Below are 27,372 nucleotides of genomic sequence, written 5' to 3' on the forward strand. Positions count from 1 at the left end.
TAAAGCTGCAAGCTTTACGTTCATGCATGGCATCTAGGGCTCAAAATGCCAAAACAAGCTCCATAAATGTTTTCATGCATGGAAACTTGCCCAAAGATTTGATAAAGCTTGGATTTTTGGGCTCATGATACCTCATTTTGTTCGGATCTGGAGTCTCAACTCCATGGCAAGCTCCAGCAACTCAAGAACCATAAGATAAGGGGGGGGGGGGGGGGGGAAAGCCCTAAAAATCCCTAGAAAGAGATCTATAAAAAGAAATGCTCAAGGTAGTAGCTTTTTACCTCCAAACTGAAGCTAGCACAGAGAAACACTTGATCCACAAGCCTCTTCTCGTTCCAAGGCTTGATGTTCTTCACTCTTCTTCTAAATGTGCACTAAAACACCCAAAGTTAGCTCCCCTCTCTCTCACACACAAATGGATACACATGATTAGGGTTTCTCACAGAGGGTTAGGATGATAAGGGAGGCGGAAAATGAGGGCTTAAGATTCTTTAAACAGGACACAAACCCTGAAAATTAAGGTTTTCTCACCCAGCTCCTACTCGTCGAGTCGGGGTCCTCCGACTCGTCGAGTAGACTCTAAAATCCCGCGGCCATTACACTCTCTACTCGACAAGTTGGTGCTCCCAACTCATTGAGTTGGCCTGCCAAAATGAATGAAATTAATTAAATAATTGTTGGGTTTTATGTACTCTAACATTCGTATGGTGTACATACAACGTTAATGCTTTGGATCTAAGTTTGTAACACCGTCTTTTCGACAAAAATTAACCATATATATATATATATATATATATATATATATATATATATATATATATATATATATATATATATATATATATATATATATTTACGGTGTTAGTTATTAATTATTAAACTAGACAGTCGTAAAATAATATCTATTATAATTCTAGATATATATATATATATCTTTTAAGGCATAATGACCGATCCTTGTGAAAATAAAGACAATACATAATTTATTGACTATAAAGCAAATGTTTATATCATATGGAAATTGTCTTATTTTAACCAAATTCATCGGTGCATATTTTAATCAAAAGAAAATTTAGACACGTATATATTATTATTACTATATAAAAGTTTATATTTAATATAGTGAAAATTGTGATTGATAGTGGTGTAAACTTAGCTTCCAAGAAAAACGAAAGGTATATGTGTCGATCAAAGAAATGACTTCCTTTAATTCTCTTTGAGTGCGTGTTAAGACAAAACTACAAAATTGGTCCTTGTGGTTTACAAAAATCTTTGGATAGGGTCCAAAAAGTTTCCGACTTGCATGAAAGGTCCAAAATCGAATACTTTCCGTGGTTTTAGTCCTAAAATAAAGAAATTTCTGTATTTTTGGTCCTAGGGAAACCTAAAAGGACGATTTTACCCTTCTAATTTCCTTTTTGTATTTTTTGTATTTTTATTTTAATCTTTTATTAATTAAAAATAGAAAAGAAAAGAATGACCCATTTCACACACACACTCTCTCTCTCTTCTCTCTCTCTCTCTCTCTCTTCGATGACCAAGAAGGTCACGACTCAGACTATTCCTCTCCTTTCGTATACTCCTCCCTAAACCCAATGACACCACCATGATCCTCTAAACCTGTGGTCATCGGCACCATCGTCGGTCACCGTCGCAACCCTATTTGGTTCGCAATTTGTCCCGATTAGCCCTTGAATGCCATAACTCACCAGAATCGATTCAATCCACGACTGTGGATGTTGGCGTTATCCCATCTTTCCGATTTGAATCTGGAGGCGATTCTGAACCCAGAAAAACCTATCTATCTCATGTTCAAATCAATACAATCTATGAATGCATTATGGATGGACCAGATTCTGAATCTTTTCATCTGATTAATCCAGATGGGTTTCTTGGTTAAAAAGAAGATAGGAGAGACATGGAAGTCTTACCCTTCAATCACAGGTTCAAGGTCCAACTGAACCAGATGAATCGATTTGAATCGATTCAACACGGGTCTTGTAAATTCTAGGGTTAACTGCCATGGATATTGCAAATCTAGGGCTTGTAAAGTTAAGATACACACGTGCAAATTGATTGTAGAGTGTTTGTGTATGTATATATCTATGCATGTGTGTTAATTAGTGTATAAGAGTTTTGAATCAGGAAGATGTCAATAGAGAAATGGAAGATGATGCAGGTTAAAGTATGATTTTGCATGTGAAAGGGAGAAAGGAAGATTGCAGGGGCGATCTTGAAGTTTCAGTGCTCATCGAAGTTCAGGTGTTCATAGGAGATCTTGGTTTCTAAAGAGGCGTACACGCATAAAAAAATTTGTTTAGAATTTTTTCTTAAGTTGCAGGTTTTGTATGAGAGAGTAAAAGAGAGGGACAACGAGAAAGTCAAATGGAAGAACGATAGGGTTATGGGTTGCTCTTTTGTTTTTTTTTTAATTTGCAGGTGAAGAAGAAGAAGAAGAAAGAGAGAGAGAGAGAGAGAGAGAGAGAGAGAGAGAAAGAGAGAAGGGGTACCGTGGGTGTAGTCATGGAGAGGGGGGCGGTGATATTTTGTTATTTTTTATTTTTATATAATTTTTTAAATACTAAACTCAATAAAAAAAATAGAAAAAAGAAATAATAAGGGTAAAATGGACATTTCAATATTTTCAGGACCAAAACAAAAAAAAATCCTTGATTTTGGACTATCCATGCAAGTTGGAAACTTTTTGGACCCTATCCAAAGTTTTTTGAATACCACAGGGACCAATTTTGCAGTTTTGTCGCGTGTTAATAATATGGGTTACGTGTCATTATTCATAATGACTAGCATTTTTGAGAAGTACGGTATTATCCTTATCTAAAGTTTAGTATAAACTAGTTGTGAAACCCGTATATTATACGGATTAATTAAAACATAATGTTAAACTGAAACGATTAGATGAAAAGTTTATTTTGAATTTGAAATATGAAATAAGTGAAAATTATGAAAAAAAAACGTGCAAAAAATAAATTAATTAAAATTATGTGTTTAATTGTTAGACCCATGTATTAAGCGAGTTATTATAATAAAATGTTAAATACAAATGTTTAAAGTATAAATTTATTTAAAATTGAAATTGAAATTTCAAATTTGAAATTAATAGTTATTATAGTAGGTTTAATTTATGGAAACTAAATTAATGATATAGTGGAAATAAATAATGAAATAATTGACAAGTGGAAAATAAATATATTTCAAAATTATAACAAAATGACATGTGTCCAAATAAATAAGAGAATGACAAATGGCAATAACATTTTCATTTATTAGGATAGATACTTTTCAAACAACAAAATGTTTTTCAAGTAGAGGTTTTGAAAGATAACAACTCTACATACAAAGGTATGATTTTTATAATGGATAATTTATCATCGTTATAAAATTAAAATATTGGTTTAGTTTTATATATATTGAAGTTATATTCTTGGTCATATCCTTTTTATCTGTTTATAGTTATTTTATGAAATATTAAATCAATGATCATGATATAGCTAAAACTAAATTATTATTCTTTCAAAAACCGTTTTTATATTAGACCAATAAGGTTATATAAAATAATTAACAGAACGTTATTATATAACTAAAATATAATTATTAGTTATATTATAGCTTATATTTATTAGGTAGGTAACCTTAAATACAATTTTATCCGTTTAGACCGAGGAATTACATTGGAAACTATTGGGAAGTGAGATACACAGCCGTTGTTTGAGATGGGTTATCTCACTTTACTATGTATTACAATATATATATATATCCATGTATGTTAGGATAGAGAGCTAGTAGAGTAAAAGTATAGTCTTTATGTGTTTTGTGTTATTATACTTGAGTCATTGAGTAGAGCCGAAAATATAGTCTTTATGTGCTTATTGTTACTATACTTGAACTAGTAGAATCAACGTAATCTCTATGTGTTTAAATATTTAAATTATTACGGTTAAGTTAGGGGTTGATGGCGGAACGGCGACAGGTCGGGAGCCTATAGACCCGTGTGTTGACGACGAAATGGCAAGTAGGCCGTAAGTCTAGATACACATTTATTTGGTGGATCGGCGAAAGGTCGTGAGCCATTGATTGTATGCATGTATATGTATTGTGATATATGATATTTTGGGAAAACTCACTAAGCCTCGGCTTACAGTTGTTGAATAACTATTTTCAGGATGTTCTTCTAATCGTGGAAAGGCTCCAGCATGACTGTACTCGCATCAAAGAAATTAATAATGTTTTTAGACTTCCACTAAAACTCTCTTTTATGTTTAATAAATGTATGACAATGATATTTCAATAAATTTAGGCTTTTGGACATATTTTCTATATGTTTAAAAAAATGTGTTGAATATCGGGACGTAACAAGTTGGTATCAGAGCCCTAGTTTGAGAGAATTGGATGAATACTTATGTGATTCCAGACTCAAACTAAGGATCTGAATAATTTTTATATATCTTTTGAAAGAATTCCATTCAAATGGAAAGGATGTGATGCGTACAGTCAGTCGGAGCTCAGAAATGAAAGTGATTCCCAATATATCCATATTGTTCATATTTTTTTGATATATGAATTATTAGAAATGCATGCTAGTATAAGGGCTAATGATCTTTAAAGGAGTTGCATTTTAAATTGTCTGATATCTAGTGTGCCTTGTAGCCCTAAGGATTGCTTTTATGTGCTACTTGAAACCCATGCTGATATCAATAATTACTAAGTGTATGCTTTAAATGGTACCTAACTAGGATTTTATAGCCTTAGAATGCTTAATTCAGTCTTACTTCCTGTTCTTTGTTTGGTTGTGGACTTAGGGTAGAATCATTTATTCGACTATCTATCCGATCCTGGATTATGTACGATTTGCATACACAAGGCGACTATTGATGTTAGGAGAGATTTCTAATCGTACGGTTAGTAAAAATCCTAGAAGAAAGTCTAGGGAAACTAATAATTTGACCCCTGTAACACTAGGTGTGTGAAAAGGCCTATTGGCAAATAAGTGTAGTGACTTGGAAACATTGGGACAATTCTTGGATCTAGTGTGGATAGGTGTGGAAAGTAGTATGAGCCCGTACTATCGGAAGCACATGATCCATACATGAATCAAGAAAAACCACAAAGTTACTAAGGAACTAGAAAGGGTCTGTTATTTTGAGTTATACATTCATATTAATTTATTCCCATTTTATATCATCAGAATGATAATGATCACAAGAGCAAACGATTCTGGTTCTGGAACGGGAACGGATGGGTTAGATCCAAGCGAGACTGATATACGCGATTGGATAGAGGCGGTGATATCGACAGCTGTAAGGGAGATGATTCCAGAAATGTTCAAATCCATCAAAACCGAATTAATAGCCCTTTTTGATGAACGGTATGTTGCGGTCGCTAGTACTGTTGCCGCCTCAGCCACTGCTGTTGTTTCTGCTGCAACACCGTCTAGAGATAAGGAAATGCCTTACCGAGAGTTCAACAACACCAAACCCCCAGAGTTTGATGGTGTCAAGGATCCAATTGTTGCCATAAGATGGATTTCAGATGTGGAAGGATGTTTCTACACTTGTGCTTGTCCGGCTAACCTGAAGTTTAGATATGCACAAAATCTTCTTCGTTCGGGAGCAAAAGACTGGTGGAACTTTGTCACTATGAACTATTCACATGCTGAGAAGAATGCGGTGATCTGGGAGCAATTTGTTGAAAAGTTCAGGGCAGAGTATGTCCCACCGGTAGAAAGGGAGCGACTCCCTCAAGAATATATGTCACTCAAACAGACCACAAAATCAGTGACTGAGATCACTAAGATGTTCACCGAAAGGGCATTGTTTTGCCTGGAGTATGCATCCTCAGAACAGGTGCAAATGTCTTGATACTTAAGTATGCTTAAGACGGAGATTAGGGAGTTTGTATCAAAAAATCCATACATGACCTTAGTAGAGATGCAAGAGCATGCCAGGAAAAGAGAAATTGATTTGGAAATCCAAACAAAGGAAAAGAGGCATACTCCAGCTCCATCTCATCCAACAGCAAAAAGGTTCAAGCACGCCGATTCAAGGTCTGGAGGACAGAAGGGTCCTAAGTGAAACAAATGTGGGAAACCACACGAAGGATTCTTTCGTACCCTGGTTTGCTATAAGTGTGGCAAGGAGGGACATTACGGTCGAGACTGTAAACAGGGGATGCAGGGGACGCGCATTTGTTTCCACTGCAACCAGATGGGTCATATCAAGTCTGAATGTCCCCTTCTAAAATCAACAAATGCAATACAAGTTCCAACACCGACAACTTTGAGGATAACAGATGGGCGTCAGGGCAGAGTTGAAGCTCCAAAGGCCAAGGGGCGAGCTTTTCAGCTCACGACAGAGGAGGCCAAGGTGGTGTCAGATATTATAACTGGTACGTTTCTAGTCAACTCTATGCCTGCCTTAGTATTATTTTGTTCTGGAGCAAGTCATTCCTTCGTATCACTTAAATTTAGCAAAAGCATCGATATCACCTTAGGGGATATAGATTACCCTCTAAAAGTCGAGATGGCTGACGATCGAATGATTAAAGCATCAAAAGTTTATCGTAACTATACCCTAAAGATTTACGATGTTAGTTTTCTGATAAATCTCATTCCCATTCCTATGCGAGAAGTGAATATAATAGTAGGTATGGACTAGCATCGTAAAGATTTACTTAATGGATCATCCAAATTTGAATATGAGGCAGCGTCGATGGTTGGACATAGTAAAAGACTACGACTGCGAAATCCTTTACCATCCAGGTAAGGCCAACATCGTGGCTGATGCATTAAGTCGAAAGACAACTAGTACGCCGATAAAGGAAATGTGTTTAAGAATGATTGTGATCACTCCCATCCTAGAAATAATCAAACAAGCTCAAAATGAAGCAATAAAAGAAGAGAACCGCAAAAGAGAAAGAATTATGGGGCAAATTTCAGCATTTAGCGTGGACAGTCATGGGTTATTAACCTTGCATGGTAGGGTTTGGGTTCCATACTCTGGTGGGACCCGACAAATACTGATGGACGAAGCACACAAGTCCAAGTACTCGATTCATCCAGGAGCTAAAAAAATGTATAGAGACCTCAGATAAAATTATTGGGGGCCCTGTATGAAAAGGGATGTGGCATGGTACGTCGAGAGGTGTTTGACTTGTCGAAAGGTCAAGGATGAACATCAGAAACCCCATGGAAAAATACAACCTCTTGATATCCCAGTGTGGAAATGGGAGCAAATAACAATGGATTTCATCACTAAGTTACCAAAGACTTCTCGTGGTGTAGATACTATATGGGTGATAGTAGATAGGTTGACTAAAAGTGCTCAGTTTTTGCCTATTTAGGAGAGCTCGTCGGCTGAGAAGCTTGTAGATATATATGTTAAAGAAGTGTTCTCTCGGTATGGAGTACCTGTCTATATAATCTCTGATAGAGATGTTCATTTCACTTCCAGATTTTGGAGGAAGTTCCATGATGAGCTAGGCACACGATTACATATAAGCACAACCTATCATCCCCAGACCGATGGACAGAGTGAAAGGACGATATAAACTCTTGATGACATGTTGCGGGCATGTGTACTTGACTTTGGTGGAAGTTGGGATACATATCTACCATTGGCGGAATTCTCCTACAACAACAGCTTTCACTCCAGTATTGGTAGGCCTCCATTCGAGATGCTTTATGGGAGGAAATGTCAAACACCAATATGTTGGGGAGAAGTTGGTCAGCGAGTTATGGGAAGCACTAATGTTGTGATCAAGACTACCGATCTTATTCAACAGGTACGAGAGAGATTACAAACTGCTTAAAGTCAACAAAAGACTTATGCAGATAGACGTCGGTCGGATCTTGAGTTTCTAGTTGGAGACCTTGTACTACTTAAGGTTTTTCACCATGGAAAGGCGTCATCAGATTCCGAAAACGGGGCAAGTTAGGCCCAAGATATATCGGACCTTTTCGAATTACTGCACGAGTAGGCAAAGTTGCCTACCGTTTGGATCTTCCAGAAGAACTTAGCCAAATCCACAAAACTTTTCATGTTTCTCAATTAAGAAAGTGCATTGCAAATGAATCCGCAATTGTACCTCTAGATGATATTCATGTGGATGAACGTCTAAACTACATAGAAAAGCCAATTGCGATCTTATATAGAAAGACAAAGACCTTACGCAACAAGGTGATTGAATTGGTAAAGGTACAGTGGCAACACCGAAAAAAGAACATAATGGACGTGGGAACTGGAAGATGAGATGAGAAGTGATTACCCAGAATTATTTAGTAAGATTTTTGGGACAAAATCCTAATAAGTGGGGGAGAGTTGTAACACCGTCTTTTCGACAAAAATTAACCATATATATATATATATATATATATATATATATATATATATATATATATATATATATATATATATATATATATTTACGGTGTTAGTTATTAATTATTAAACTAGATAGTCGTAAAATAATATCTATTATAATTTTCTCTCTCTCTCTTTATATATATATATATATATATATATATATATATATATATATATATATATATATATATATATATATATATATATATCTTTTAAGGCATAATGACCGATCCTTGTGAGAATAAAGACAATAAATAATTTATTGATTATAAAGCAAATGTTTATGAGTGTTTATATCATATGGAAATTGTTTTATTTTAACCAAATTCATCAGTGCATATTTTAATCAAAAGAAAATTTAGACACGTATATATTATTATTACTATATAAAAGTTTATATTTAATATAGTGAAAATTGTGATTGATAGTGGTGTAAACTTAGCTTCCAAGAAATACGAAAGGTGTATGTGTCGATCAAAGAAATGACTTCCTTTAATTCTCTTTGAGTGCGTGTTAATAATATGGGTTACGTGTCATTATTCATAATGACTAGCATTTTTGAGAAGTATGGTATTATCCTTATCTAAAATTTAGTATAAATAGAAGTGTTTGTAACACTTTTCATACAACAAAATGTTTTTCAAGTAGAGGTTTTGAAAGATAACAACTCTACATACAAAGGTATGATTTTTATAATGGATAATTTATCATCGTTATAAAATTAAAATATTAGTTTAGTTTTATATATATTGAAGTTATATTCTTGGTCATATCCTTTTTATCTGTTTATAGTTATTTTATGAAATATTAAATCAATGATTATGATATAGCTAAAACTAAATTATTATTCTTTCAAAAACCGTTTTTATATTAGACCAATAAGGTTATATAAAATAATTAACAGAACGTTATTATATAACTAAAATATCATTATTAGTTATATTACAGCTTATATTTATTAGGCTGGTAACCTTAAATACAATTTTATCCATTTAGATCGAGGAATCACATTGGAAACTATTGGGAAGTGAGATATACAACCGTTGTTTGAGGTGGCTTATCTCACTTTACTATGTATTACAATATATATCCATGTATGTTAGGATAGAGAGCTAGTAGAGTAAAAGTATAGTCTTTATGTGTTTTGTGTTATTATACTTGAGTCATTGAGTAGAGCCGAAAATATAGTCTTTATGTGCTTATTGTTACTATACTTGAACTAGTAGAATCAACGTAATCTCTATGTGTTTAAATATTTAAATTATTACGGTTAAGTTAGGGGTTGATGGCGGAACGGCGACAGGTCGGGAGCCTATAGACCCGTGTGTTGACGACGAAATGGCAAGTAGGCCGTAAGTCTAGATACACATTTATTTGGTGGATCGGCGAAAGGTCGTGAGCCATTGATTGTATGCATGTATATGTATTGTGATATATGGTATTTTGGGAAAACTCACTAAGCCTTGGCTTACAGTTGTTGAATAACTATTTTTCAGGATGTTCTTCTAATCGTGGAAAGGCTCCAGCATGACTGTACTCGCATCGAAGAAATTAATAATGTTTTTAGACTTCCACTAAAACTCTCTTTTATGTTTAATAAATGTATGACAATGATATTTCAATAAATTTAGGCTTTTGGACATATTTTCTATATGTTTAATTTTTTTTTTTGTTGAAAATCGGGACGTAACAAAGTTTTCTCTAATTATACATGCAACATTAATATCCAAAGCATGAAGCCTAAACTAGCGTACACAAATTTAACATATGAATCATAAAATAAGTTAGAAAGTTACCTCTTGATGTAGCTAGTAAGACTTTGGCCTTGTGAGAACTTAGCACCCCAAGTTTTGTGCCTCAAACAAGTCACAAACACCAATAAACAACTAAATGGGTATGATAGAGGCTAAGGTGACTCAAAATCGACTTCTCTTCTTGGAGTGCAAGTAGTCGTCGATTTTAGGGCTTAGCACAACATATATATATATATATATATATATATATATATATATATATATATATATATATATATATTAGAATATCAAGGGTCATGTGTAACCCTAATCCATACACATTAGCCCATGATCCATCCATTTGATTTGGATAAATATTTCATGTATTAACCTATAAGCCCATCACAAATCAAACCATGGATCATTAGCCCGACTTATATGTATCAATTTAAATAGTCTCTTTTTATCATTAAATTAATTCTTGATCAATACTAATTAATATGATTTCTCAATTAATATATTATACTTATAATATATTAATAAATCATAATAACCTCTTACTCAAATATCCATCTATCAAATTGTTCTGGTGAAGGCAACCCGAAATGGACCATTATACTATCCGGTCAAGTACATACCGATTATAGTTATAGGCTTAGACACCTAATCCAAAAGTCTCCCAATTGGATAAGTCTAATAACTATAATTGCCAATGCAACTTAAAATCCGTTTAGCAATCATAGCTCTCCAAAAGCCGTTGTCATACTCTAATGCGTCCATTAGATAAGTGATCATATAATCCTCTGTTCTACAAGATATCATGCGGACAAATACATGGAACATAGTCATACTTATTGTCGTGCAGTTTGTTTCCCGATTTCTGATTTGTCTGAAATAGAACATAATTGAACACATCAATTTAGTTCTGACCGGGCCCGACACATAAGTCAAAACAAAATCATCGAGGGGCCCAATATATCGCTTTTAATCCTCTTAGGATAAAATGAATAGATAAACTTTGACTTATATTCTTGTACTAACTATTTGTTGAATCATACACTGAAGGGTTTTGAGCATTCTAACACTCCTATGGTGTACATGCAACCCTATATGCTTGGATCTATGTTTTCTCTAATATACATGCAAACTTTCAATATTACAAAACATCATCCTAACTAGCATACAATTGAGTATCTATACTACAAAATTCTAGTTAGATGACATACCTTGTGTTGTAGTTGGAAGCCTTGGACCTTTAAGAACTTAGTGCCCCAAGTGTTGCACCTCAAATGGAATCACATAACACCACCAACAATGGAGGAACTTGAGAGTAGGTTACTTGCACTCATAAAATCGGTTTGCCCTCTTGTGTAACCATTAGTGGCCAATTTCATGAGCTAGAGGGGTTCTTATATAGTGTGGCTTAATTAGGGTTACACCATGCAAACCCTAATGTGCGTGACCTTCCATATTCCTCATGATCCATGGGTTTAAACCTCCATGGATCATCCATGGGTCACCACATAGGTTTAGCCCAACACAAAGAACTATGGATCATAAGCCCACATTATAAGAATGAACAATTTATATAATCAATACCTATATATTTAATTAGTCTCTTTTGATCACAAAATTAATTCCAAATTAATTCTTGATCAATACTAATTAAATAATATGATTTGATATTAATATATTAGAACATATAATATATTAATAAACCATAAGTAACCTCTTTTCAATTATCCATCCTTCAGATTGTTCCGGTGCCATGCAACCCAAATGGACCATGTTACTCTCGAGTCAAGTACATACCAATTATAGTTATGGACTTAGACAGTAATCCAACAGTCTCCCACTTGGATAAGTCTAATAACTATCATTGCAAGCATGACTCCAGCCCGACTAGCAATCGTAGCTCTTAAAAGCTGATGTCGAACTCTGACCTAGTCAATGTCACGTCCGTTAGATAAGGGATGCTATATTCCTCCATTCTAGATATCATATGGACTGAGACGTGGATTATAATCATTCTCTCTGTCCATCTGTTGTTTCCCGATTTCCGATTTACGACAACCGACTAATTAAACAAATCAAATCAGTCCAGGCCTGGTGTCATCACTAAATCATCGAGGGGCCCACACATATCGCTTTTATCCACATGGGTAAAAGGAACGAATAAACTTCAACCCAAATGCTTGTTTGTACTTACTCATCAAATTACATACAATGATATGTTTTATAACATCCAAGTTACTGGTGCATTTACATATGTCAATGTGCAACCAACTTGCAACTACAACTCACATGTCTCCGTTTCAAGAATATATGATATTATCGTCTCATGATCACTCGTGATAAAATCCATGAAGTGATTCAAATGAGCGTAGGTTGAATCCAATACTCGAATCTTATTCCAGGAGCACTCATGAACACTGTAGCAAACTTGTGCTATGACTAAAACACCTCTACAGACCCATTCATGACAGTCTTGCCTCAATACCTACTTCCAAAGTATGATCGACTGTGGATGGTTTGAATAACCTAGTTATTCAGGAAGTCAAAACATGCAAAGTGAAACACAAGAATAATACTAATCCTATATGGCCTAAAAATTTTGAGTCCCATATTGATTACTCATTCTTCATTGTATAATGTTTCGAATAATCAACTTAATACTTGAATTAAAACAATAGTTATGCCATGCTCCAAGCATGCACACTATGTTTGTCTAAACAATAGTTATGCCATGCTCCAAGCATGCACACTATGTTTGTCTATGGTCCTTACTTTGTGAATAAGATCAATTGAAAAACATTTCAATAACGCTCATTTCAAAATTCCAAATCCTTATTGCAAGTGTAAGAATTCCAAATTCTTGTCACTACTAGAAAGTGTTAGATTCTAAACTATCATGCAATGATTCTTTTGTAATGTCTAGGTGCCAAAAGTTACAGAGACTTGACCAATGATATTACAAAATATTCTTTTGGAGATTGTTACAAGGCAAGTCCATGGAAATGAAGTCTTAAATTCAAAGTACATTCCTTTGAACATCCTTCTTGCATAAAAACTTCTAACTTTCTCATCTATTCTTCAACTTCCAATATGGAAACATTCCATATTTTCCATAAGACAACTCATTATTAATAGACTCCTGTCTGTTCATAATAATGTCAATATGGTCCTTCCATTACTATACTTCCAAATGTCCTTAAGCGACCAGTCATTGGAGAACATTAGATTGTCCTTAACAATTGTTTAACCACTTTAGTCATATCCGGTACTATTCATTTTTCCCTCTAAATGCCCTAGACATTCGGAAAATTAGAATACGAGAATATTATAAAATATGAATCGATCCTATACCCGAAGCATATGTGACACGATTCATAATGTCTAACATAAAGACATGATATTTGATCAGTCTTTTGCTATAATATTTTTATTTGCCATGTTCTCATAATTTTGATTATGAAGAGGGATGTCGTAATCATAATCAAATTTTGAGAACACAATTACCATTCCATATATATATTTTCCTTATGTTGAATGTGACATCCCCAAAATCACGGCCAGAAAAGACCGATTTTGTTTATGCTTTATAAAAATCAGAGTACTTCATTTTATAAAAAGGTTGCGGAATTTGTTCCCAGAAAAACATGGTAAATACGTTATTAAAACATTTTCGAAGAAACTTATTTATTTCATTTTAAAATGTTTGGGATGTCATCGTTAATACCGAAACATAAGCATAAACAGAACTTACAATGATTTACACTAGTGATCTACATCTCTTTTAAATCTCTAAGTGTAATGTCACTTCACTTCGTCACCTGTGATATACATAAACTGAGTGGGTCAGGTTGGGAAACCTGGTGAGTACATAGGGTTTTCAACCCACAATAATATAATTATTATGTTCAATCAAACAATCAACCCAATTACCCATCATCATTATCTTCTTTACTCTTTAAGGATTTAACCTAAGAGTCATCTATCCTGCATTCGTTTATTCTGAAGTCCCTTACTTCCAGGGTTATAGGACTGGCACTAAATCCATAGCTGCCAATGTTCGTTCATAAAGCACTAATTCCATAACTGCTATAGTCTATTCATCGGGTACTAAATCCATAGCTACCAGTCTTTATCTAATAGGTACTAAGTCCATAGCTACCAATGTTCAACAGGTACTAAGTCCATAACTACCAATTCCTACAGGTACTAAATCCTTAGCTACCAGCGTCTAACTAATAGGTACTAAGTCCATAGCTACCAATTCCCAACAGGTACTAAATCCATAGCTACCAACGTCTAAAAGGTACTAAGTCCATAGCTATCGGTGTTTGTCCCATAGGCACTAAGTCTATAGCTGCCAATGTATACTCACGTCATCTTCTATCTCTCATCATTCATCTACCCATCTCATACCCAAAATTTTCGTATATATAAAATACGTATACAGTTTAAGTCCTTTAAAACATGTATAAAACGTTCAACCAGCATAGACAACAAGTATTCAGATAATATGCACACATAGCACGTAGTTTATATAAAATACTTCATATCTATGTGTAAGATGAAATGGACTATGCACTCACCTGGTAAGGTGGTGACTCGGCACTCGGACAGCTCTTCGTTACTTCTTAAAACAATTCTTCCTTGACCAAAACCTACTATTAATACCACTAGAGTTTAGTTTTAACGTTAATCGTGACTAATTAATAGTCTAGCTATTATTACTATTATATACGCGTTAAATAACACTCAATACAACTCATAATAATAGCCCAAATAATTATTTTAAGGTCCTAATAATGTTACTATAATTAAATAAAAGCTATATTAAATATAGTATAGGCGTAACTCACTTCCAGCGGCTTTTTATTAAAAACCGGGCTTCACTAGAACAGCGTTTCCGAGCCGAAAGCTTTTCTTCTCGGAGCTGTCGGGCGCTCCGGGGCTTTCTTCTCGTGATAGGGAGGTTCCCTAGACTTGGGAGGGGTTTAGGGAGGTTAGAGAGAAGTTAGAGAGAGAAAGAAAGGCTTATGGTTTGAAGAAAATATGAGGAGTTCACCCTTGTATTTATAGGAAGTGTATAGTAAAGTAGTCTCCAAGCTTCGTCCGTAACTTTTGCATACGAGCTCCGTTTTTGTCTGTCTTTTTACTTTTGAGTTCCTATTAATGAGATCTTCAAATTTCATTTAGACCTCATTAGCTAATTCTCGTTCTATCTCGGATTTACAAAACTGTATCGAATTCGCCGCGCTCGAAAAGTAGAGACTAAGCTTCGTCCATAACTTTCGCATACGAGTTCCGTTTTTGTCTGTCTTTTTACCATTGAGTTCCTATTAATGAGATCTTCAACTCTCATTTAGACCTCGTTGGCTAATTCTCATTCTATCTCGGATTTACAAAACTGTATCGAATTCGCCGCGCTCGAAAAGTAGGGACTAAGCTTCGTCCATATCTTTCGCATACGAGCTCTATTATCGACGTTATTTATATCCACGCGTTGGTATTCACAAGTAATACAACTTTCATTTAGATCCCGTCGGCTAAAAATCGACCGATCTAAAATTCAGATTTCGGGCTGTGCATTGCTATGCTAAATCTTAGAAAAATCATAACTTCCTCATACGAAGTCAGATTTGGGCGTTCTTTTTATCGATGTTCTTAGTTTAACATATTCTACGACTTTCGTTTAGATCGCTAAGGCTAAATCTCGCTCTATCGTAAATTCACTATTTACGCTTCCCGGTATCGTGTCGGTTCCGTCGCGAAACTTCAACGGGTCATAACTTCTTCGTTATAACTCGGATTTCGGCGTTCTTTATATGTACGAAAACCTTGTAACATACTCTACAACTTGGTTAAGATTATTTATTCTAAATAATCTTTTGTCGAAAAGTCGTTTTCGACCCCTATTGCCTCTAATTTGACTAGCCCGGATTTGTGGGCGTTACATTGAACCATTCCAACATAACATTCATATATATATTTGACTAAATTTGAATAAAATCTCACAATCTAAGCTTTTAGATTTGAAATGAAGTATAAATTCCTCTCCCTTAATTATAGCAAAACAACTTTTCAAACCCTGCGACTTTGAGAATTGAAACTTTTGTTTTCTATAATTAACATTTCCAACTTGCAACACTTTCCATAATAATCATGCTCCCACTAGCATAATAATTATAATCTTTTTTAGCATAACACTTATGCTCCCACTAGCTTTTACATGTATTCAGAAATCAGTTGGACTTCTAGAAATCAATACTTATTGACTCTCATTACCAATGTTCAGATTTCTGATATGATATTCTTTGATAAGACTTTATCTAGGCTTCTCAAACTCATACACATTTTCTTAGATAGCTCACATGTGTGTCTAAACAATTTTTAGAACTTATAGCAATAAGTCTCGAATGTTTAGACCTTTTGCCTTTTTTCTCACAATTCAAATTATGAAGAGGGATGTTGTAATCATAATTGAATTTGAGAATGCAAATATCACAATTCTATCTCCTTAAAATCTACTTAGTGAAAGCGTTTCCTCACTATCATTTTCATGAGTCGGAGAAAAACCTTATGATACTTAGATTTTATGGCGTATATGTTCCTATTCATGTGAATGTGTCATAACCATAATCACAAGAAAAAGTCAATGACAAATCTAAACTCATATGGACTGAACTTGTTCAATCTTAATTTCTTGCCACTTGGCAGCACAAGGGCCTACCATTGCTTCCAAGTAGTTATGCAAACAACTGAGAACTCATAGAGCTCACATGCATAGTCAACTTTAACTGGAATGGGCACATAAATAAGAATACGTCAACATGATAGGTTATAAACCTCAAGTCGTGTGCTAGTGATAAACAATAGGTTTTATTCTTGATTAGTACTTGAAACTTTCAAGATCTTGAAGACTTCCACTGCCCTCTTGACATATAAGATTCTCTTGTCATGAATCATTCCTTGACAAAACAAATATTTAAGAGTTAGTGTGGATTCTTATCAAGACAAACACTTCACACAATTGGCCTTAGTTGGTCTTTGTTTTATCCAAAATCATCATAACTTACTAATTTCAAATGTACAATAGTAGAAAACTTTTACTCTACATTTGATAAGTGTTTTAAACCTTTCTTAAGATTATGTCACTCAAGGTTACAATCCTGGAGTATGACTCTAAGACTTGTTTTGGGAACGAAGTATGACTCATCTTCTTGATTTAAACTATTTCAACAATTCAGGATTCCTCTTCTTAGCCATACAAATGCACTAAGATGTCTTTAGAGGATCAATTGTGATATGGTTTTTCCATAAACGTTAAGATGATCATAAGACACGATACTAAAGTACTCTCCCATATTTTTAGATTGGAGAAACTTTTATCTTTCTGCCTAATTTGATTCTTCTCATTCGTTCTGCCATACATTGAACCTTTTCCAATGTTTCAGAAGTATACTTAAACTTGTAAGAATAACCATGTTTACTAAACTTTAGTAAATCACGAAGAATAGTCTTATATCTTTGTGGTGGATCTTGACCAGCGCACACCCAGTGTACCTAATACCCTAGTCCTTCACTTGACTCACATATACATGTGAACAAGGAATTAGTCTTAATTTACCAAAGATGAAAAATTCTCATTCATCATACAATACAACTTGCATGATTCCAAGATTTTGTCCAATTGAAACTTAGGTGATGAGAATCTTTCCTTATTTGGAAAATACTCGACACTACCACAAACAAAATAATCAAATTCATATTGCTAACATAGAAACATACAAACATCAATTTCACAAATGCCATTGTAAGGAGATAAAAAATAAAAAAAAATTATTTATTTATAAAATGCGAAAAAAAAAACTTTTCCTTACAATGCAATTACAAATGAAAACTATGTTACTACATATTTCTAAGCAATCTATCCTAACTCTTAAGCAGCAGCTCAAAAAATTAGATCATCAAACCATGCGATTGAAATCCATCTTCACAACCAGATTCAGCATGCTCGTCCTTTAAGCTTTGTAACGCCCGCAAATCCGGGCTAGTCAATTAGAGACAATAGGGGTCGAAAACGACTTTTCGAAAAAAGATTATTTAGAATAAATAATCTTAACCAAGTTGTAGAATATGTCACAAGGTTTCCATACATATAAAGAACGCCGAAATCCGAGTTATAACGAAGAAGTTATGACCCGTCGAAGTTTCGCGACGGAACCGGCACGACACCGGGAAGCGTAAATAGTGAATTTACGATAGTGCGAGATTTAGCCATAGTGATCAAAACGAAAGTCGTATAATACGTTAAACTAAGAACATCGATAAAAAGAACGCCCAAATCTGACTTCGTATGAAGAAGTTATGATTTTTCGAAGTTTCGGATTAGTAGTGTACAACCCGAAATTCGAATATTAGATCGGGTGATTTTTAGCTGACACGATCTGTAACGACCCGTCTCCGGTATGATGATTCCATAGTGTTTATTTAGAAGGTTGCAAGAGGGACTCGACGAGTTCATAGCCTGACTCACCGAGTAGGGACGAGATTTCGAGCACGTGTTAGTCGGCGACTCGGCGAGTCCATATTCGGGACTCGGCGAGTCTGCCTGCCTGGAAGAAACCCTAAATCCCCGGGTTGCTCACAATTTAAACCACCTTATAGCCCCCAATCTCGCCTCCTTCACCCTCAGAGAGCTGTGAGAAAACCCTAATCCATCCTTGAGTGATCTAAGTGTTCTTGTGTGAAATTTTGAAGGCTTGAAGAAGAAGAAGAAGATAGGAGCAAGGAGAAGAGGTGTAGAGCAAAGATCCAAGGGCAAATCAGAGTTCTTTGAGGTATCCTTCGGATTTCCTCCCCTTTTATGCTTTTAACCCCCATTAGAACTCTTCTAGATCTAGTTTGATGCTTTTCTCAAGCCTTATGATTGTATGGATGCCCTAATAGGTCGAGATATCCTTAGATCTGTTCATTTAGGAGTTGTAGACCCCGGATCTATTGCCTTTTTGATGATACTTTGCATGAAAACCCTAGATCTAGCCTTTATTATGCTTTTTGAGCTATTTTATCTTCATGGATGCATATGGGCACGTAAAGATAGAATCTTTACGTGCTAATCGAGTTAAGGGAGTCCAGATCTATAAGTTTTATACACTGGATTCAAGCAGAATCGAGTTTTGAGTTGTTGCATGCAAGCGACTCGGCGAGTCGAGTCGCGAGTCCCCGATTTTTCCCTTTTGAGTGATGCTGAGTGGGACCAGTGAGTGGTAGAGTGGACTCAGCGAGTTTGAGGTCAGACTCAGTAATGGAGGGACTCGGCGAGTTGTTCATACAACTCGGCGAGTCCAAGGCAATCTTCTTAGCCCGAAGAACAACTCGTCGAGTTTTTCATACAACTCGGCGAGTCGGATGCAGATTGCCTGAAGTTTTAGATTCGAAAGGGAACTCGTCGAGTTGATTCCATACTCGACGAGTACCAGCGAGTAGGGTTGAGAAGTGAGAATAGGGACTCGGCGAGTTGGCGGCCCAACTCGGCGAGTCAGGTCAACTGTGGGTTGACTTTGACCAGGAGAGTTGACTTTGACCGGGAGAGTTGACTTTGATCAAGAGAGTTGACTTTGACCAAGGGTAAAAGAGTCATTTTACCCCAGTGCAGTGATTAGCATTTGATTGAGTGTGTTATGGATTTGTAGCCGGGGAGATATCGAAGCAGCAACAGTTAGCTTCCAGAGCCATACACACAGCAGCCAGTTCACGAGGTGAGTTTCCTTCCAGTAGGAACAGGGTCTAAGGCCACAATGCCAGCCCATTCAGTTAGCAGTAGTTCAGGACTCCGGTCCAATGCAGTAGTTAGTATGTTTGACGCCTCCGTGGCTCAGACAGGATGTATGTGTTTATGCTAGTTGACATGTTATGCTATGCTATGTTCAGTCAGTTAGCTTCGGACTCCGGTCCGATGTAGGGGACAAGGTCCCAGTCAGTTAGCTTCGGACTTCGGTCTGATGGAGGGGACAAGGTCCCAGACAGTCAGCTTCGGACTTCGGTCCGATGGAGGGGACAAGGTCCCAGTCAGTCAGCTTCGGACTTCGGTCCGATGGAGGGGGCAAGGCCCCAGTATGTGCTTTATATGTTATTGCATGGTATGTGGTAGTTTGGGGGAGCTCACTAAGCTTCGTGCTTACAGTTTCAGTTTTGGTTTTAGGTACTTCCGCAAGCAAAGGGAAGAGCTCGGGATGATGGCATCGCACACACCACAGCTTCAGTTTTTGTCCTGGGAGTTGATACAGTTTTTCTTAGATATGTTTCGATACAGTTGTGACTCAGTTTTCTTATAGTATTTGAGTATGGTTTGAGATACACAGTGTATGGTTTTATTATATGATACTCAGATTTACGATTTTCGGTTATATTAAAAATGAAATTTTTGGGTCGTATTTTTGGGTCGTTTCAAGTTGGTATAAGAGCCTTGGTTTGAGGGATTCGGATACACTTCTGGGTGTATCTGAACTCAAACTAAGGGGAAGATAAAAGATTTTTAAAAAGGAAAATGTTTTCTAAAGAATTTTGAAAGCACTTAGAAAGAAAGAAAATTTTTTTAAACGAGATAAGGGTGTGGTGCATGTGATCAGCCGAGCTCAAGTAAGTACTCCCAAATTACCCATACAAGTTATTTGTTCAGTTTTAGTTTCAGTAGAACAACATGCTAGTATAGGACTAAGGATCTAGGAGGATGCCTTATGTGCCTGCTTTATGCGTTACAACTTTATGTGTATTGCATGCTAGTATTGAGTAGACAGCAGTAGGATAGCCTGTTAGGGTTATGCCTGATAGTATGAGCTTAGCATTGTATGCTAGTACAGTTTCCTCGTTATGGGGATAGGATTGCTTGAGTAGTTCTTGTGTTCGAATGCTTCTTGCTTTGTGCTTTGTGGGACTCTGAGTGATGGGAGTTAGCCATTAGGTGAACACGTCACACCACATGTGATCAGGGTTGAATAATCTCAGAGTGCTGGAATTGGCCCTATTGCGCAGCTCTTGTCTGAGTCCAACCGTTATAGGGACGAGTCTTTTACTTGAAGGATTATTTGAGCCTCGTCACATGTGATGGTGTTCAAGTGGTGGCTAATTAGCATTATAGGGAGGCCTTCAGCAGCTGAGGACTGGTTGAGTGGAGTCAGAGATTTCCCTAGGGCAAGCTGAGGATGAGAGTAGCAGAGATCAGTAGTAGTAGAAGTGACTTGGTGGAGTCAAGGAAGTTCTTGAGGAAAGTACGGATAGATGTGGAAGGTAGTATGGGCCCGTACTACTGAAAGCAGAGGATCCGTACTCGAATCAAGGAAGGCCGAGACAAGACCAGGAAGCTAGTTGTAGTATCAATGATCCCTCGAGATATTTTAGTTTTCTGATGTCGTTGTGATGTGTTTCAGAATGGTGGTTTTGCGTTCGAGACCAGCAGCCGGCAGTGGAGGTGCCGGGGAGGGATCAGGTTCAGGCTCGGGGGACGAGCGTATGGATGAGCAGACCCGAGAGTTTCTTTCTTCAGAGATTACTCGTATCATTATAGAGCAGACTCTTGTGATCTTCGGTTCGATCAAGGAGGGTATCCTAGAGCTGATGGATGAGAGATTGGGCACCTTTCGTGCCGAGGTGGCGGCCATGATGGGGTCGCGCACCCTTACATTCAGGGAGTTCAGGGCATGTGGAGCTCCGGACTATCATGGGGCGCGGGACCCCATAGCGAGTACTAGATGGTTGGCAGATGTGGTAAACGCTTTCCGCACTAGCAGGTGTCCCGAGGGGGACAAGGTCAGATTGGCGTCTTGTCTTCTGAAGGACAGGGCACGAGATTGGTGGGAGGAGGTCGGACATACCATTGGAGATGATGCAGCATTGGATGCCATGACCTGGGCTGACTTCTCTACCAGGTTCAGGACGGAGTTTGCACCGGTTATTGAGGTGCAACAGTTAGCTAGAGAGTTTCAGGACCTCACCCAGACTACAGAGACAAAGGCGGAGATCACCGCCAAGTTCAGGGAGAGGGCTCTTCTCGTTCCTCAGTATGCAGCCGATGAGGAGATGAAGAAGGCCCATTATCGTGAGATGTTGCGGAGCGATATCCGCCAGTTTGTGAGCCGGTCCAGCTGTAAAATGCTGGATGACATGATTGCTAGGGCTCGGGAGAGGGAGATTGATCTCGAGATGGAGAAGAAGAGGAAACCGTAGGCGGTTTCGGGTACAGGCAGTTCGGGCAAAAAGCCCAAGGTTTCCGATCACAGGTCCAGGAGTCAGCCGAACCACGGTCGATGTGGAAGGTGTGGGAAGATGCACGATGGGGTGTGCAAGGCAGGGAGTTCCGGCTGCTTCAAGTGCGGTCGGATTGGGCATTTGAGCAGGGATTGTACGGCCCCTGCTACTGCCGTTGCAGCATCAGATCTGATTTGCTTTCAGTGCAATCAGAGGGGACATAAAAAGTCCCAGTGTCCGAGCTTAGCTGCAGCAGGGAAGGTGGCTGCACCTGCCCCTGCTACTTTGAGGATTACAGATGGCCGGCAGGGCCGAGCCGAGGCGCCAGTGGCGAAGAGCAGGGCGTTTCAGATGACAGCAGAGGAGGCGCGAGCGACTCCTGATGTGGTGACGGGTATGTCTCTTCCCTTCATCTTTATTTTACTGATTGATTGTTGCTTATGATTATATGTTTTGTATAGGGTCGTTCTCTGTGAACGACATTTCTGCTATGGTATTATTCGATTCGGGGGCTACCCGATCATTCGTATCACTTGCGCTTAGCAAGAGATTTAGTAGGGCTACGGGGGAGCTGGATTGTCCATTAGAGGTTGAGATAGCAGATGACAGGACCGTGAGGGTCGACAGAGTATATAGAGAGTGTTCGCTTCAGTTGTTTGATGAGCAGTTTTCAGTGGACCTGGTTCCGATTCCCTTGCGAGGGAATAAGGTTATAGTAGGCATGGATTGGCTGAGCCCCAATGGGGTGGTGATTGATTGTGAGCAGCAGTTAGTGAGGGTTCGCACTCCCAGTGGGGGAGAGTTAGTGATTCAGGGCGAGAGGCCACAACGTGGACCGACCTTTTGTTCCGCCGCGAGAGCGAGACGTTATTTCTAGCAGGGTTGCGCTGGGTATATAGCTTACGTAGTAGATGCCCAGGAGAAGGGTAAGGTAGCAGTAGATGATGTTCCGGTAGTGCGAGACTTCCCGGATGTATTTCCCGAGGATTTACCGGGAATACCTCCTGAGAGGCAGGTTGAGTTTAGGATCGATCTGATACCTGGTGCGGCTCCGATAGCCAAGGCACCGTATCGCCTGGCTCCCCCTGAGATGCAGGAGTTGTTTACGCAGCTGCAAGAGCTGCTAGACAAAGGTTTCATTCGGCCGAGTAGTTCGCCTTGGGGAGCGCCGATCCTGTTTGTGAGGAAGAAGGATGGGTCGCATCGTATGTGTATAGATTACCGGGAGTTGAATAAGGTAACGGTGAAGAACCGTTACCCACTTCCGAGGATAGATGATTTGTTTGATCAACTTCAGGGAGCGTCTTGGTTCTCCAAGATCGATCTACGCTCCGGTTACCATCAGATGCGGGTTAGAGATGAGGATGTGCAGAAGACTGCTTTCAGGACCAGGTATGGTCATTATGAGTTTGTGGTGATGCCATTTGGACTCATCAATGCTCCAGCCACGTTCATGGATCTCATGAATCGTGTGTGCAGGCCGATGCTGGATCGGTCAGTGATAGTATTCATAGATGATATCTTGGTGTATTCCAAGATGCAGGAGCAGCACGAGGAGCACTTGCGGGAGGTGCTGGAGGTTTTGAGGAGGGAGAGACTTTTCGCAAAGTTCTCCAAGTGTAAGTTCTGGTTGCGCGAGGTGCATTTCCTTGGTCACCTCGTCAACCAGAAGGGTATTTTGGTAGATTCGGCCAAGATAGAGGCCGTGATGCAGTGGGAGGTCCCGAAGTCTCCATCTGAGATTCGGAGCTTCCTAGGGTTGGCAGGATATTACCGGAGATTCATTTAGGATTTCTCCAAGATAGCAGTGCCGCTCACCCGACTGACCAAGAAGTCGGTGGTATTTCGTTGGGGGCCTGAGCAGCAGGCAGCGTTCGAGACCCTCAGACAGAGATTGTGCGAGGCTCCGATCCTTACCTTGCCAGAGGGAGTAGAGGACTTCGTAGTCTACTGTGATGCCTCGATCACAGGTATGGGAGCAGTGTTGATGCAGCGAGGCCATGTGATAGCCTACGCCTCGAGACAGTTGAAGCCTCACGAGGCTAATTATCCTACCCATGATTTAGAGCTGGGGGCGGTTGTGTTTGCCCTCAAGATTTGGAGACATTATCTTTATGGGGTCCGTTGTACTATCTACACGGATCACAAGAGTTTGAGGTACCTTATGGATCTGCCGAGTCTGAACATGAAGCAGAGGAGATGGTTGGATGTGCTGAAGGATTATGACTGTGAGATCCTTTACCATCCAGGGAAGGCCAACGTGGTGGCCGACGCCCTAAGCCGCAAAGTGTCGGCAGCCCCTATCAGAGATCTGTGTTTGAGGATGACAGTGATCACTCCATTGTTGGAGCGGATCAAGGAGGCTCAGGTTGAGGGCCTCAAGGAGGAGAGACAAAAGTGTGAAAGGATAGTGGGCCGAGTAGCTTCGTTCAATTATGACAGTCGGGGGTTGCTGATGCTTCACGGAAGAGTGTGGGTACCGTACTGGGGTAGGGTACGGCAGGTGTTGATGGATGAGGCTCATAAGTCTCGATTTTCTATCCACCCAGGGGCGACGAAGATGTATAGAGATCTTCGACCCGATTATTGGTGGCCCTGCATGAAGCGGGACGTCGCCTGGTATGTTGAGAGATGCCTGACCTGCAGGAAGGTCAAGGCGGAGCACCAGAGGCCTCACGGCAAGATGCAGCCGTTAGACATTCCCGTGTGGAAATGAGAGGACATCACCATGGATTTTGTTACCAAGCTTCCCAGGACCGCACGAGGAGTAGATTCGATATGGGTAGTAGTGAATCGGTTGACGAAGAGTGCTCATTTTATCCCGATCCAGGAGAGTATATCGGCAGAAAAGTTAGCCGATATCTATGTGCATGAGACTGTGGCACGTCATGGAGTGCCGGTATCGGTGGTGTCAGATCGAGATGTCCGTTTTACATCCAGATTCTGGAAGCGGTTTCATGACGAGATGGGTACTCGTCTCCATTTCAGCACCGCTTTCCACCCTCAGACGGACGGGCAGAGCGAGAGGACGATACAGACTCTCGAGGACATGCTCAGGGCATGTGTTCTAGATTTCGGTGGCAGTTGGGATACGTATCTTCCGTTAGCAGAATTTTCATATAACAACAGTTATCATGCGAGAATTGATCGACCTCCCTTTGAGATGCTTTATGGGTGGAAGTGTAGTACCCCGATTTGTTGGGGCGAGGTCAGTTAGCGAGTCATTGGGAGCACAGAGGTGGTGCTCAAGACGACCGAGTTGATCCAGCGGGTCCGTAGTAGACTGCAAACTGCGCAGAGTCGGCAGAAGAGCTACGCCGACAGGAGGCGTTCAGACTTGGAGTTCCGGGTGGGTGATATGGTCCTTCTGAAGGTCTCACCTTGGAAGGGTGTCATCAGGTTCCGGAAGAGGGGCAAGTTGGGTCCCAGGTTTATTGGTCCTTTCAGGGTTTTGGCCCGGGTGGGTCGGGTTGCTTATCGGTTGGATCTTCCTGAGGAGCTTAGTCAGATCCACAACACTTTCCATGTGTCTCAGTTGAGGAAGTGTTTGGTGGATGAGTCAGCAGTCGTTCCCCTAGAGGATATTCGGGTTGATAGCAGCCTGAATTATATTGAGAGGCCGGTCGCGATTCTGGACCGGAAGACAAAGTCCTTGAGGAACAAGGAAATTTAGTTAGTGAAGGTGCAGTGGCAGCACTGGAAGGGGTCTGAGTGGACGTGGGAGGCTGAGGAGGAGATGAGAGAGCACTACCCAGAGATATTTGCAGATTCAGCCGTAGCAGACTTCGAGGACGAAGTCTGAGATAAGTGAGGGAGAATTGTAACGACCCGTCTTCGGTATGATGATTCCATAGTGTTTATTTAGAAGGTTGCAAGAGGGACTCGGCGAGTTCATAGCCTGACTCGACGTGTAGGGACGGGATTTCGAGCACGTGTTAGTCGGCGACTCGGCGAGTCCATATTCGGGACTCGGCGAGTCTGCCTGCCTGGAAGAAACCCTAAATCCCCGGGTTGCTCACTATTTAAACCACCTTATAGCCCCCAATCTCGCCTCCTTCACCCTCAGAGAGCTGTGAGAAAACCCTAATCCATCCTTGAGTGATCTAAGTGTTCTTGTGTGAAATTTTGAAGGCTTGAAGAAGAAGAAGAAGATAGGAGCAAGGAGAAGAGGTGTAGAGCAAAGATCCAAGGGCAAATCAGAGTTCTTTGAGGTATCCTTCGGATTTCCTCCCCTTTTATGCTTTTAACCCCCATTAGAACTCTTCTAGATCTAGTTTGATGCTTTTCTCAAGCCTTATGATTGTATGGATGCCCTAATAGGTCGAGATATCCTTAGATCTGTTCATTTAGGAGTTGTAGACCCCAGATCTATTGCCTTTTTGATGATACTTTGCATGAAAACCCTAGATCTAGCCTTTATTATGCTTTTTGAGCTATTTTATCTTCATGGATGCATATGGGCACGTAAAGATAGAATCTTTACGTGCTAATCGAGTTAAGGGAGTCCAGATCTATAAGTTTTATACACTGGATTCAAGCAGAATCGAGTTTTGAGTTGTTGCATGCAAGCGACTCGGCGAGTCGAGTCGCGAGTCCCCGATTTTTCCCTTTTGAGTGATGCTGAGTGGGACCAGTGAGTGGTAGAGTGGACTCAGTGAGTTTGAGGTCAGACTCAGTAATGGAGGGACTCGGCGAGTTGTTCATACAACTCGGCGAGTCCAAGGCAATCTTCTTAGCCCGAAGAACAACTCGTCGAGTTTTTCATACAACTCGGCGAGTCGGATGCAGATTGCCTGAAGTTTTAGATTCGAAAGGGAACTCGTCGAGTTGATTCCATACTCGACGAGTACCAGCGAGTAGGTTTGAGAAGTGAGAATAGGGACTCGGCGAGTTGGCGGCCCAACTCGGCGAGTCAGGTCAACTGTGGGTTGACTTTGACCAGGAGAGTTGACTTTGACCGGGAGAGTTGACTTTGATCAAGAGAGTTGACTTTGACCAAAGGTAAA

At 39.2% G+C, this 27,372-nt stretch overlaps 1 long non-coding RNA gene across 1 annotated transcript; it reads left to right on the plus strand.

Annotated features, from left to right (window-relative positions):
• The first annotated feature begins 8,996 nt into the window (after window positions 1–8,996).
• On the plus strand, window positions 8,997–10,020 carry LOC145051545 (uncharacterized). The gene is made up of 2 exons (XR_013683693.1): window positions 8,997–9,059; window positions 9,875–10,020. It is a non-coding gene; the product is annotated as an uncharacterized LOC145051545 (long non-coding RNA).
• The last annotated feature ends 17,352 nt before the right edge of the window (window positions 10,021–27,372 follow it).

Source organism: Lactuca serriola, chromosome 5 (genome assembly GCF_051521515.1).
Source record: "Lactuca serriola cultivar US96UC23 chromosome 5, Lser_US96UC23_V15, whole genome shotgun sequence".
NCBI lineage: Eukaryota > Viridiplantae > Streptophyta > Magnoliopsida > Asterales > Asteraceae > Lactuca > Lactuca serriola.